Source organism: Eptatretus burgeri, chromosome 15 (genome assembly GCF_056783735.1).
Source record: "Eptatretus burgeri isolate ZD-2024b chromosome 15, Ebu_testis_v1, whole genome shotgun sequence".
NCBI classification, from domain to species: domain Eukaryota; kingdom Metazoa; phylum Chordata; class Myxini; order Myxiniformes; family Myxinidae; genus Eptatretus; species Eptatretus burgeri.
The window spans coordinates 56038315-56051272 of record NC_140975.1 but is presented as its reverse complement, the minus strand read 5'-3'; the positions used below and the strand labels follow the sequence as shown (position 1 = coordinate 56051272).

The 12958-nt window shown below is 42.8% G+C and overlaps 2 pseudogenes; both read left to right on the top strand.

Annotated features, from left to right (window-relative positions):
* The first annotated feature begins 590 nt into the window (after positions 1-590).
* LOC147012226 (uncharacterized) lies at positions 591-3660 on the top strand (annotated as a pseudogene).
* On the top strand, positions 3657-5870 carry LOC147012225 (uncharacterized; annotated as a pseudogene).
* Positions 5871-12958: the final 7088 nt, after the last annotated feature.

The window sequence follows — 12958 nt, the reverse complement described above, 5'->3', positions numbered from 1 at the left end:
CAAACACCAGATTTCCTTTGGCATTCTTAGCTTGCCCTTGGATAAAGGTGTACACTATTTTTCCTGCCTTCGAAGCCACGACCACACATCTTGGCTGAAGACCATTTAATACTACGTGTATGCGAATCCTGCACCACAATGGTGCTCATTGGTGTCGTACTTTTTCAGCAAAGTGTTAAATCTTGGGTATGAAAGGCTTGGTTTGGGTATAAATCTTGGTTTTTACACAACCTGTCAAGTTCAACATTGCCTCTCTTTTATCAAGAAATGCTGAGAGCTTGGCAACGTGCTGACATAAAAATATAGGCCATGGGCCAGATATGGTCCATGTGCACCCCCCCCACCCCCCCTGCAACCCTTCGACCCCATATTTTTCTGAAGCCTTAGGGTCCCCTGAGCAAGAATTAAACTGGAAACAGTGAATAAACTGGGACTCACGATCCATTTTCCAACCATATCTGACGGTACCCTCAAAATGTTAACTTTTCGTCAGTTTCACACATGAAAAACCCCCTGACTGATAAGATCAATGCTCCATGCATTAACGTATCAATATTTATTTCCAGGTGACGTGTTCTGATTGAAGTGACATGACGGAAAAGCCACCAGCAAAACGAAAACGTACAAGTGGCGAACCTCCTGTAGTTCCTGTGTGCATAGTTCATATCAAGGGTTTGAAATATGGTGAATTACACTTGCTGTCAGAAGATAAGGATGGAGAAAAGAAACTAGCCAAACTGCAGGAGGTGAAAGAAATGCGACTGGCACAACGTCCATCATCTTGCCACATGATGAAGGAAGCATGTGACCTGATCCCCGATGTGATAGGAGAGCATCATGGCTTTCACTGGCAGTGTTATAAACGTTTCACAATGAACCTTGACAGGCTCAAACGTACTGCAAGTTCATCACAGACCACAAATGTCACACAACAGCGCATGAGCCGCAGAAGTTCAAGTGACAAGATTATATTTAACCCTGACTGTATTTTCTGTGGTTCAGAGAATCGGAAAAAGATTAAAGTTAAAGGTAGCTAGACTAGCCAGGGCCTCAGCCAGTTTGAATATGATGGATGGAAGTCAGTGCTTGAGATGGCAGAGAAGAAAACTGATGATAAACTTCTAACAAGAATCAGGGGGCATGATCTCTTTACTTGTGAAGCGAAATACCACAAGAACTGTCGCATGCAATACATGCAGAAATCAGAGAAATGGCAAAGTACAAATCAAGAAGCAAAAATTTATCAGATAAATTTAGAAGCAGCTCATAAGAAGGAATTTGAAGCTGTATGTAAGATTGTACAGAAGGATGTATTACAAAATCTGAAAATTTTGAAGCTGTTTGATATGAGAAAAATATACATTGATATCCTAGAAGACAGTGAATACCATAATATACATCGTAATCCAGACTATCGGAGCCACAAGCTCAAACACAAACTTGAAAGTCATGAACCATTTAAAGACAAGCTATCATTCTGTTACATGGGAAAGTTCCAATCATACATTTTGTTCAGCTCAGACATCGATACCCATACAGCAGCGAAGCATGCCTTCGAGTTGGCATCAATGGATATGACTGAGACCACAGGTACACAATTACGACAGTCCATTGTAGATGGATTCTCAAAGGCACTGGATCCTAAATGGCCACCAAGTCCCTCTGATCTAATGGCACCGGAAGATGTCATCCCAGATGTTCTCCAAGAGCTCCTGTGCTACATTTTTACTGGAAAGGCAACACCCACTACCCCTCAAATCCAGAGATTTGTTCAATCCATAGGGCAAGACATTTGTCGTGCTGCAACCAATGGATCTTGGAAACTCTCAAAACTTATCCTGATGTGTGTTTCTCTACGACATCTTTACAGGAGTGAGAAGCTCGTGACTTTTTTGAACAGGTTGGGGCATTGTGAGAGTTATTCATTTACTCTGGAACTGGAGACAGCACTAGCAGAGGCAGTGATGCAGTCATCAACACAGCTATCCAGTCAGATCATCAGGTCACCATCTGGGCCCGCTGTATTCCACTCGGAATTTGACAACTTTGATTCACTAATAAATGACCTCACAGGTAAAGGGTCAGTCCATACTGCCCACGGAATCATGCTTCAAGAAGTTGATGGTGATGATGTTGAAAAATGCCCAGAGATGCCTTCTCAAGAGAAGGGTAAAAGGCAGTTTCTACATCTGACGGTCAAAGTTATACTTTCTGACTGCTATATCACCAAAAGACAGAGTCCCAGGCTGAAAGTTAATCAGCTACTTTATCCAGGTTCTGAAGAAGCAATGGAGCACTCAACTAAAGTGAAAATGATTTGGATGATCATTAGGATGTTGACAAAGAACAAACCACAGGGTCCTGGCTGATCAGGTTTCATCTCAGAGACAGGCGACACTCCTACAAAGCTGACAACTATAGATTATTATCCAGTCATTAACCATCCCATAACGGAGGACAAAACTGTTAAAGAATGCTTGCGTGCTGATGAAGAGGCCACCAGAGAAGTTGGACAGCCTTATGTCATTACTACATTTGACTCGGAAGGTTGCATGAAGGCCTACCCATTAGTATGGAACTCACCAGACAAGTATGAGAGCCACATAATTCTAATTTGCACATTCCACTTTGTATGCACTTGTACGAAGATCTTCTTCTTTCGGCTGCTCCCGTTAGGGTCGCCACAGCGGATCACCTGTATGATCCCCATAGTGATTTGGCACAGGTCTTACGCCGGATGCCCTTCCTGACACAACCCTGGTCGCCTCTTACGACAGGGATATGGTACACCTATTTTAACTGGGGCATACACCGGGCCCAGTACACTGGTACTCACTTCGCCGACCTCGGAAGGTTGACAGGCTGAGTCAACCTCCTGGTGTGTGTTAATTCAAGCGGCCAACAGGGCTTGAACTCAGGACCTTTTGGATCCCAAGCCACTACCCTAACCATTACGCCAACACCAGGCTCATGCACTTATATGAAGATGATTGCCAAAAATATGGCTGGGTCTGGGTTAGTAGATGTTCTCCTAGAAGCAGGACTAATCAGTGGAGGATCTTTGGGTGGTGTGATGTCCGGGAAGCACTATGACAGAGCCCTACATTGTCACAAGATTATGTTGGAATGTCTTGAAAAGATTGCTGCTCATAGAGGAGTACCTCAAAGATAAAAGCACTGATGATCTGTTCTCGTCTTTCTCTGATGAATCATCAGATAAGCTACGTGCCCCAGTAGATTCCCACAGCCAAGATACTTTGAATGCTGTCTTGATGGACAATTCCATTGTCCAATTCATAGAGCAGTATGCAGAATTCAAAAAAAGGAGTCGTAAATGGACGTTTGGGGAAGAGTGCCCAGCTGTGGTTGTCATACATGGACCATGTCTGTTTATTTCTATCACACCTTGAAGCTGTAAAGACAAACAACTTTCTTTTGTATGCTGCATCCATCAGTCGCATGACGTCTCTCTTCTTCAGTTTCGGTGGACAGAACTATACAAGGTATCTGACATATTTATCTGTGTTCATAGCTAATATAGACAACTCACACTCAGGGGCAGTATCACTGATCAAGAGCTTGGAGCTATCAGTGTCGCATGCTCCTTTATCCCTGGCAATCGTTGTGCAGTGGATAAAACCATGGAGGAGATCTTCATGAGGCACGCTAAGTCACATGGTGGTGCTGGCACTAGTGCAGCAGGTACATCTGGACTACTCACCAACTACCAGGCCTACCAGAGATGGGTTAGGACAACACATGCAAGGTCTCTTTATGTTGATACTGCACTTGGAATGGCTCACATGTTGGACAGTGGAGAGGGAACAAAGCATCGTGATACACGTCCGACAGAGGTCACAAAAGGAGAGAAGTTGGTGAAAAGGGCCAAAGATGCCATAGGAAGTTTTCTTAATCCTTTCAATATAGAGACAAATGATCAATTGTTGATACTCTCATCAGGAAGTGCTGCATCTGATGCTGTTTCAGACGATGTTCTATAGGCTGAAGCTGTTGGTGAAAAAGCACGGGATGAATTTATTGACGCTCGACTGAAGAATAGTAAAGATTTCTTTGAGCCTGTGAAGAGACTGAACCTCAAAACTCTGAGTGACATGAACAAGGTATCTAAGATGAAGACAACCAAGAATAAGGTCAGACAGTACAAGCAACAGGGTAATGTCGCCTTTCAACTCTTTGTAAAGTCACAAAACCAGGACTTACAAGTCGATATGAAAGAACTGTTGACATATCCATTAACTCCCGTACCATACAGCATCGTGACAGCTGATGGATATCTTGCTGAGACTGACAAAGCAAAGGCATTTCAAAACCTGATCAAGGATTGTAATGATGCTGATGTACCACCAACCAATGAAACATTGACTCTGTATGATGGCAATGCTTGCTTCTATTACCTGAAAGAAATACCAAGTAATTTAGTCAGATCTCTTTCAAAGTGTTTGACATCATTGTAAAAACAGAAGATGTGGTATTTCGCACTGATCAATATTTGCCTGATTCAGTAAAGTCGATGGAGAAGCGACGTCGGGGCTGTGGACAAAAGCTTTTACTTCCAGGTGAAGCCACGAAGAGACCACCTGATTGGAAATTGTTCCTGTCAAATGATGAGAACAAGATACAGCTCATCAAACTTCTGCTTAGCTTCTGGAGTGGTGATAACTATGCATCAAGGTTGCATGGAAGCCGAGTGATCTTTGTATGTGAGGGCATCGCATATTTGCTCACATCTGCTGATGGCCAAACAACAATTAGAGAGGAGCTTCCACTGCTGAAATCAACCCAGGAAGAAACTGACTCTCGGATGATACTGTATGTTCAGTATGCTAGACTCAGAAACTATCAATTTGTCTGAGTGAAAAGTCCAGACTCAGATGTATTTTTCATCCTATTACACTGTGCTGCCTCTGTTCATGGTACAACCTTCCTGTTTGACACAGGCAAAGGCAACAAGCAGAGGATGGTAAATGTCAGTGAACTAGCTACAGATTTTGGCCAGGAAAAGTGCACAGCTCTCATGGCACTCCATGCTTATAGTGGCTGTGACACCACTAGTGCCTTCCGAGGAATTGGCAAACTTAAACCTGTGAAAACTCTTCCACGCTTTCCAAAATATATCTCTACTCTGGAGAAACTGGGCGATGCTTGGGATATTCCTGATGAGCTCATTGATGAGTTGGACAGCTTCACGTGTGCCATGTACGGTAGAGCGTCAAAGGTGTCAAAAGTTGATGATCTGCGACTCATTCGTATAAACGAGCTCTGTGCCAGGCAAAGTCGTCTTGTGCCTTCAGGGAATGTGGATATGGATAACTTACCACCTCGTAAGCGAGCTCTTACCTAGCACATTCGGAGAGTAAACCACCAAGTACGGATTTGGAAGACCGCGCATATTCCACAACCACAGATTCCGAAGGCCAGTCAGGGACATGGCTGGGAGGAAAAGGATGGTAACCTTGATCTTCTATGGTATGAAGGAGATGTCCTCCCACAGCAACTGGCTGACATTGCTGAAGTCACACCTGATGACACTGACTCTGATGAGGATTCAGATATGGATGCATTTGATGACATAGAGCAGGCATTGGAGAGTGATGACGATAGCGATAATGAATATTATGCGTAATCCATGCACAATGACATTTTGTGGACATGAAATAATAAGTTTCAATTGTTTTTCTTAAATAAACTTATAATTTATATTCTTTATGTGAAGTAAGGAATATTTTCTCAGTCTTACGTCTTACTGGTGACTACATGTTGGGTGTTGCAACAGTGATGTACTTATGTTTAAGATGTAATACCTGGTACATCTTTAGTTGGTGTGGGACAATTTTGGTATCAATAGAAAGGTAGTAAAATTTGTGATATCATCGAAATATTTATTTGTTTGTGTCAGGTAAAATGAGAATGAATATACGTTATTATTTCAGATATCTGAGTGGAATCTGAGTTGTCAAAAGGAAAAGCGAGGTACTCCTCTTCATTACTTCTTGGGACAAACATAATGCGAGTAAATTTGACAGATGACTCTATTTTGAAAATCTGCATGTGATAATCTTTCATGTGATATATAATTTGTTAAAATTAATGCTTATTGGGCAACTGCAGAGATCTTATCAGTCAGGGGATTTTTTACGTGCGAAACTGAGGAGAAGTTGACATTTTCAGGGTACCGTCAGATATGGTTGGAAAATGGATAGTGAGTCCCAGTTTATTTACTGTTACCAGTTGAATTCATGCTCAGGGGACCCTAAGGCTTCAGAAAAATATGGGGTCGAAGGATTGTGGGGGGGGGGGTGCACATGGACCATGTTTGGCCCATGGCCTAATAACAGATCCTTCTCCAAGCAAAGACTTCTTTCTTTGAAGAACCACTCTTTCTCATCCCTCTTCTGCAAGGCCCAACCCTGGCTTCATGCTTATTAAGAAGGAAGCTTTTGACTGGTAATATATCCACAGTGGGAGACCTTCTGAATGATAGGAAGGGAGGCCTTCTCTCATCAGAGGAACTCGCAGTGAAAATGGACCTACGGACAATTAGAATCCCATCAAGGATACTCCAAGAGGTTAAAATGTCTTCGCCTCCTGATTGCTTAGCACACCGAGAGAATCCCAATGAGGGTGATGGAACTTTGCAGATGTCCAGCAGCAAGTTCATGGACTTTGAAATCGAACCACAACATTGCGAGGTCCCTCAGCCATCACCCACACACAACATGGGTTGGCCCCCTGGCACAGCTGAAATCTCATTCCGTGGGCTGTCAAGGAAGAACATAGTGTTATATATATATATATATATATATATATATATATATATATATATATATATATATATATATATATATATATATATATATATATATATATATATATATATATATATATATATACCTGCTGGTCATGCGTGTACTCGCTCCACTTCATGGCTCTTCCAACCCGACAGGATACTCCCTGGCATGAGATTCTTACACTTACTTTTCAAAGTCATCCATGTTAGGGTTCACTCTATCTTCACCCAATGCCAAGAACAATGGCGGACTTAATTTGGAGATTGCTGCATGGTGCCTTAAGCTCTGGAGCCATGATGCGGCATTTCACAAACGTTCCAGAGGAATGCTGCTTTTGTGGTGAAAGAGAAACGGTATTTCACATGTCCCTACAATGTCACCATCTTCAGACAATTTTCTTACTTATGAAAAACCTTACTTTTGTGCTCTGGCTTCACTTCTCACCAACACTTTTCATCATCAAACACCCGATTAAGAAGCAGAGCAAGTTACGAGATCTCCTTGTCAACTTTATTTTAATTTGTGCAAAGATGGCAATATATAAAACAAGGAAGGCAAAAATTGAAAGGAATGTGGTGGAACACAGTGCTGTGAGCCTGAAAGGCTTGATAAGCTCACGCATCGTCTCAGAATATAAGGCGGCAGAATATGGTAACACTTCAAAATTTTAAGGAATCTTGGGCCACAAACTAAGCACTTTGTCATATCTCTCCACAAGGCACTTTGTTCTTATTCATTTAAATGTGTTATTTTGGTAATTTGTTCTTTCTTCCCCTCCCTCTCTCTTTCTCTCTTGGTGCTGCTTTCTCTTAAAATGCTCCACCTTACCTCCTGCAGTCCTGATCGTGTACCAGCAGGGGTGAGGAGAGCGAGCAACATTAAATAGAATTGTGGCAATTCTAACAAAAGCACTACTACAAGTACAACAACTACTTCCTTCATTCTTTCTTTCTTTCTGTTTATGCAGATGATGTTTTCGTGTTTGTGGGAAGTGTAAGAGACGTGCAAACATTACTGTCAGCAAATATCCTCCGCAGCATCATCCGCTAACATTAATTGGCGGAAGAGCTCTGGACTCCTGGTTGGACTCATGCAGGTTGAAGAACTTGCTGCACTGTTTGAGCAATTGACATGGAGTCACAATGACCTAAAATATTTGGGGGTCTATTTGTCTATCTCTCTTAAATGCTCATGAATTCACAACTGGAGCACTTTAGAGGATAAAATATTGGTTAAACTGAGAGACTGGAGTAGACAACTAAGGATCCTGTTCTTGCATGGGAGAACTCTATTCATTGAGCAATTTGTCTTTCTGAAGCTGTTGTTCAAGCTTTCTTGCACAAGTATTCCAGATGAATTTCCAGCTAATATGCAAAAGAAGTTGTTGGATTACTTTTTAAATGGTTTGCATCGAGTATCCTGAGGAATCCTGAGCAGGCCTCTTGCTGAAGGTGGACAGGGTTTTCCCTACCTTCGTAGCCACTTTCACACCTTCAAGCTACAGATCATTCAGTGATACCTTTATGCAAATACAATACCGCAATGGTGCAATGCTGGCATCATACTTTTTCAGTAAAGTGCTCAGTCTCGGGTGAAAAAGGCAAATATTCATTATCACCTCCAAAAACCTTGCCAGTGACCCATTGCCTTCTTTCTATCAGGAAATGCTGAAGGCCTGGTATGCAGTTGATATGAAAAGAGCAAATGGACCTCACCCAGGGAACCTGCGAGAAGAGCTGCTTTTCATCAACCCGTTTCTACAGGCCCCAATGCTAGTAGCTCTAGCTTCCCTAACTCTAAGGGGAAAACTCCTGTCTAAGGGTATATCCACCGTGGGAGATCTCTTAAAGGATGGGAAGAATGCATTCTCTCACATGAGGAATTTTCAGCAAAGATAGACCTGCAGATGATCAAAATTCCTTTTAGGATACTCAAGGAGATTAAGAACTCATTGCTTCCTGATTGTCTGGCTTACCTGGTGAAAGCTTGTGAAGGTGATGAAGCTGTGTGGGTTTGCTCCTATACTTCCATGGCTTTTATAATTAAACGTTGATGATGCAATCTCTCCCAACCACCATTTGCACACAATTTGAGCAAGATTCCTGGTACAGGTGGGGTATCCTATGAACCATCAAGGAAGGAAATATATGCGCTCGCAATCCACTCACTGCAATTTGTTGTACGAGCAATTTGGATAGACACTCCTTGACCTGAGGTTCTTCTGCCTCCCTTGCCTGTCAGCTGAAGTTGGGAATCATTTTATCTCTACCCAACACCAAGGATGGTTGGAGACTGCTTCATGGGGCACTGAACTCGAGTTCTACTGCAACACTACACAATCTTTCCTGATTGATGTTGCATCTGTGGTGAAACAGAAACAGTCTTTCACATATACTGTACTTGCAGTGCCCTCGTCTTCAACGAATTTTTTTGCTGGTGAAAAATCTGCTTTTACACTTCTTCATTTTTCCCCAACACTTAAATTTTTTGTCAACCTGTGAAGGAAATCTCCTTGTTAACTTTGTTTTAGCCTCTGCAAAACTTGCAATGTACAAAATCAGAAAGACAAAGATTGAAAGCATTGTGATGTAGCATAGGTTTAAATGCCCGAAAACTTTATCATGTTCACAAATTACTGCGGAGTTTAAGGTGGCACAATATTCTCAAACTATTGGGAAGTTCAAAGAATTTTGGACAATAAATGATGCACTGTGCAGTATTTCCACACAAGGTACTTTACTTTTACTTGTCTGATTATTACGCCCCATTGGACTTAGTCCGAAATGGGGGCTTATGGATTTGGTCTCGATTTTCATGTCCGTGCGTGCGTGCGTGCGTGCGTCTGTAATCATATCTCAGACATGTATAAACCGATTTTATTCATTCTTGGCACAAAGACAACACATGATGGTATACATATACACATCATTTTGGTTCGCGATACGGTCAAAGTTGGCTGACCGACGGGCATTTTAGTTGTGAAAAAAACCCTGTGTCAAACACATCCCCAACCATTTCTTCAACATGCACGGTTCGATTTTGTTCAAACTTGGCCCAAGCACAGCAGATGATGGCATACAATTGCACCTAATGTTATTTTGCGATCTGATCAAAGATGGTCGACTGGTAGACTGGTGGCCATTTTAGTTGGACATAAATATGGGCTATCCTTTTAACTCCGTACAACAGAATTACTAAAACAACGGGGGCTACGACATTTGATGTCTTTTTAACTTATTAATATTATTATTTGTACATACTTCATATTTCATTTTTGTTTCATCTTCCCTCCCTCCCTATCTGCCTTTGTAGCGTTTTCTCTTTAAAATGCTCCACATTGTCCACTGCAGTTATACCCGTGGACTTGCAGAGATGATGAAGTCAAGCAACACTAAAAATAAAACTTATGTCTGCCTGAGCTTCTAAAGCCATTCTAACAAAAGCATGACTACCACTACTACTACTACTACTACTACTACCACCACCACCACAACGTCTTTTATGGCCCAAATTATTATCCCACCTTTTTATGGGATCGGCCACCTAATCAGTTAATCCTCTCCACACCCCTCTATCCTGAGATCCCGAGCATACTCTTTCTGCACCACCACTTCTCTCACATCCCTCTTGACCATCACTTTCCACCCCTCAATTTGGGGTTGTCCCTTCTCCAGCTCCTGCCAACTGCATTCATATCAAAGACCTTCCTGCAGACCACATCTCCCTCTCCACCCTCCTGACCATGTGCCATTTGTGTCACTTTGCTAATGCCCCTTATGCCTGCCCACCTCCCGATCACCTCATTCCTCTCCCTTTCTCTCGGAGAGATTCCCATCAGCCTTCTCAGCATCCACATGTCTATCCTCTGCAGCAAATTTTCCTCATACTTTCTCAAGGCCCAGGCTTATAGTCCATGCAAGAGAATTGGCCTTACCATTACTAGCAAATAAAACCTGTTGTTTCACTGACGTGAATATTGAGAGAATGGGGGGGAGGGGAGAGAGAGAGTAGGGAAGGGAGGGGAGAGTGAAGAGGGGAGGGTGGAGAGGGGGGAGAGAGGAGGGAGGGAAGAGAGAGAGTGGAGAGAGAGAAGGGGGAATGAGGAGGGGGTGAGGGAGGGGAGAGTGATGAAGATACCACAGGATTAAGGTGCCAGCTGGTGCATGCCAGTGTTTCGTGCCTTTATTTAATTCTAGCACACGTTTTACAACTGAAATCCGAAAAGCCCCAGAATCTCTCAACCCGAACCAAATCCCAAAATTAGTGCCCAACCAAATCCCCCCCAAAAAACACAAAAAACGTGCCCATACACCCAAACCACACACTCCCCGACACTTCAAGCTCAAAACACAACACAAACACCACAGCACAACATAACCACCTTTATACAACACAACCATCTGAGGGAACTTATCACAACCATCAATTGTTTATCACTTCATGAGAGTTGGAAGAGGGGTGAAAGAGGGATTTGAGAGAGGAAGGAGGGGTTGAGAAGTATGTACAAAGAGATGGGGGGAAGGGATGGATGGAGTGAGGATGGAAGGATGGATGAGATGGAAAGAAGGGATGGATAGAGGGAAGGGATGGATGAATCAATGTATTTTTGATTGTGTTGTGCATACGGCATACAGTGCAGGCAATTTTGCCGTGTATCGCCATGGCTTGCAAACGAACATCCAAGCAGCTTGTAGTGTGCTCGCTAGGTGGCTTAAGCATTCCAACAAAATGGTTGATAAGGAATAGCAGGCTTTGGTAGCAATTGCTGATTGGACATATTAAACACCTCCCGAAGGAATCCGTCCAGAGTGTCAAACAATGTCCGAATTGGAGAAATGAACACGTGTTTTTTAGCAGTCAAACTGCTGCTGAGGTCAATTCTGGAGATTAAATTTTGTAATTCAGCTGGGTTTAAGAGATTCTCGATGTTATGGCATAAGCAGAAATGAAATAAAGCCATGGACGCTGGCATCTCTGGGCGTTTATAAGCAATGAAATGTATCCAGCGATTTGTAGGGATGATGATCGTCTGATCATTCAATGATGTGAGTGAAGAAAGTTAAAAAAAAAAAAAAAACTTCATCGTTAGGAATCCAGTGAGGCATGTTCCAAGTCAAGGCATTGTTGAGCAGGCCAAAAAATATGGTGACTCAAGACCCCAGCAAGGGGATGGTGAGGTGACCAAGGATAACGCCTTGATCAAGGATTATCTTCAAAAGGGGTGTTTTAATTAACCAAAACTCCAAGTTTTCATTCATGCACTTCCTTCTAGTTCCTTTAGTATGCATGCAAAGTTTGAGGCTGATAGGTTACATGGTTTTGGAGTTATGGAGCGACACACGCACACACACACACTATTATAAACTTAGTCTCCATCCTGAGCTTAACCAGAACCATTCAATCATGGAGCACCCCAGAAACACACCTCCACTCTGCCTTCGCATCCTCACCGCAACGCAAAGTGGAACCCAGGGGTGTGTTCAGTTACTGAGCAGCTAGCTAGCGCTTGCCAAGCCAGCCGCTCCTTATCAACGGTTTTGAATGGAGTGTTTGCTTGAGTGCTTAAGCCACTGAGCGAGCGATCGACATGAAACTTGGTAACTGAACTCATCCCAGGTAGCCCACTACAATTTTCCCCACCTGCTTTAACTCCCTGACAACCCTATCCCGAATCTCCAAATCCCCTCTCCCTCTCTATTGCTCACCATGTGTGCTTTCTCCACACTCCTCTCACACTTCCCAGACTCTCTCACTTCTAAGAATATCTAATCGATCACGTGGCCCCCTGTTCTGGGCTCTCGTTGAACATAATCTACCATTTATCTCTCTACAATTCCAGCAATCTCTGTGTCTGTCTGCGACCGCTGTTTCTCGACAACCACTGGTCCGATCTAATTGAAACTTGCCAGCTATATTGCTGGGGACCTGAGGATGTGCCTTTTCAAGGTTTGATATTAATCGGACAAGTGGTTCCCAAGTTTTGGCCATTTATTTACCAAACCAATGACAGGACACGGTGCTATGACGTCACAATTGACGTCACAAGAACACGCGGTTTGAAAGTTTTTTTTGTTTGTTTTTTTTTTAACGTACGGCCACCCACGTACGGGCACGTACTAGTATATATAATTTTAATATAAAGCAAAATA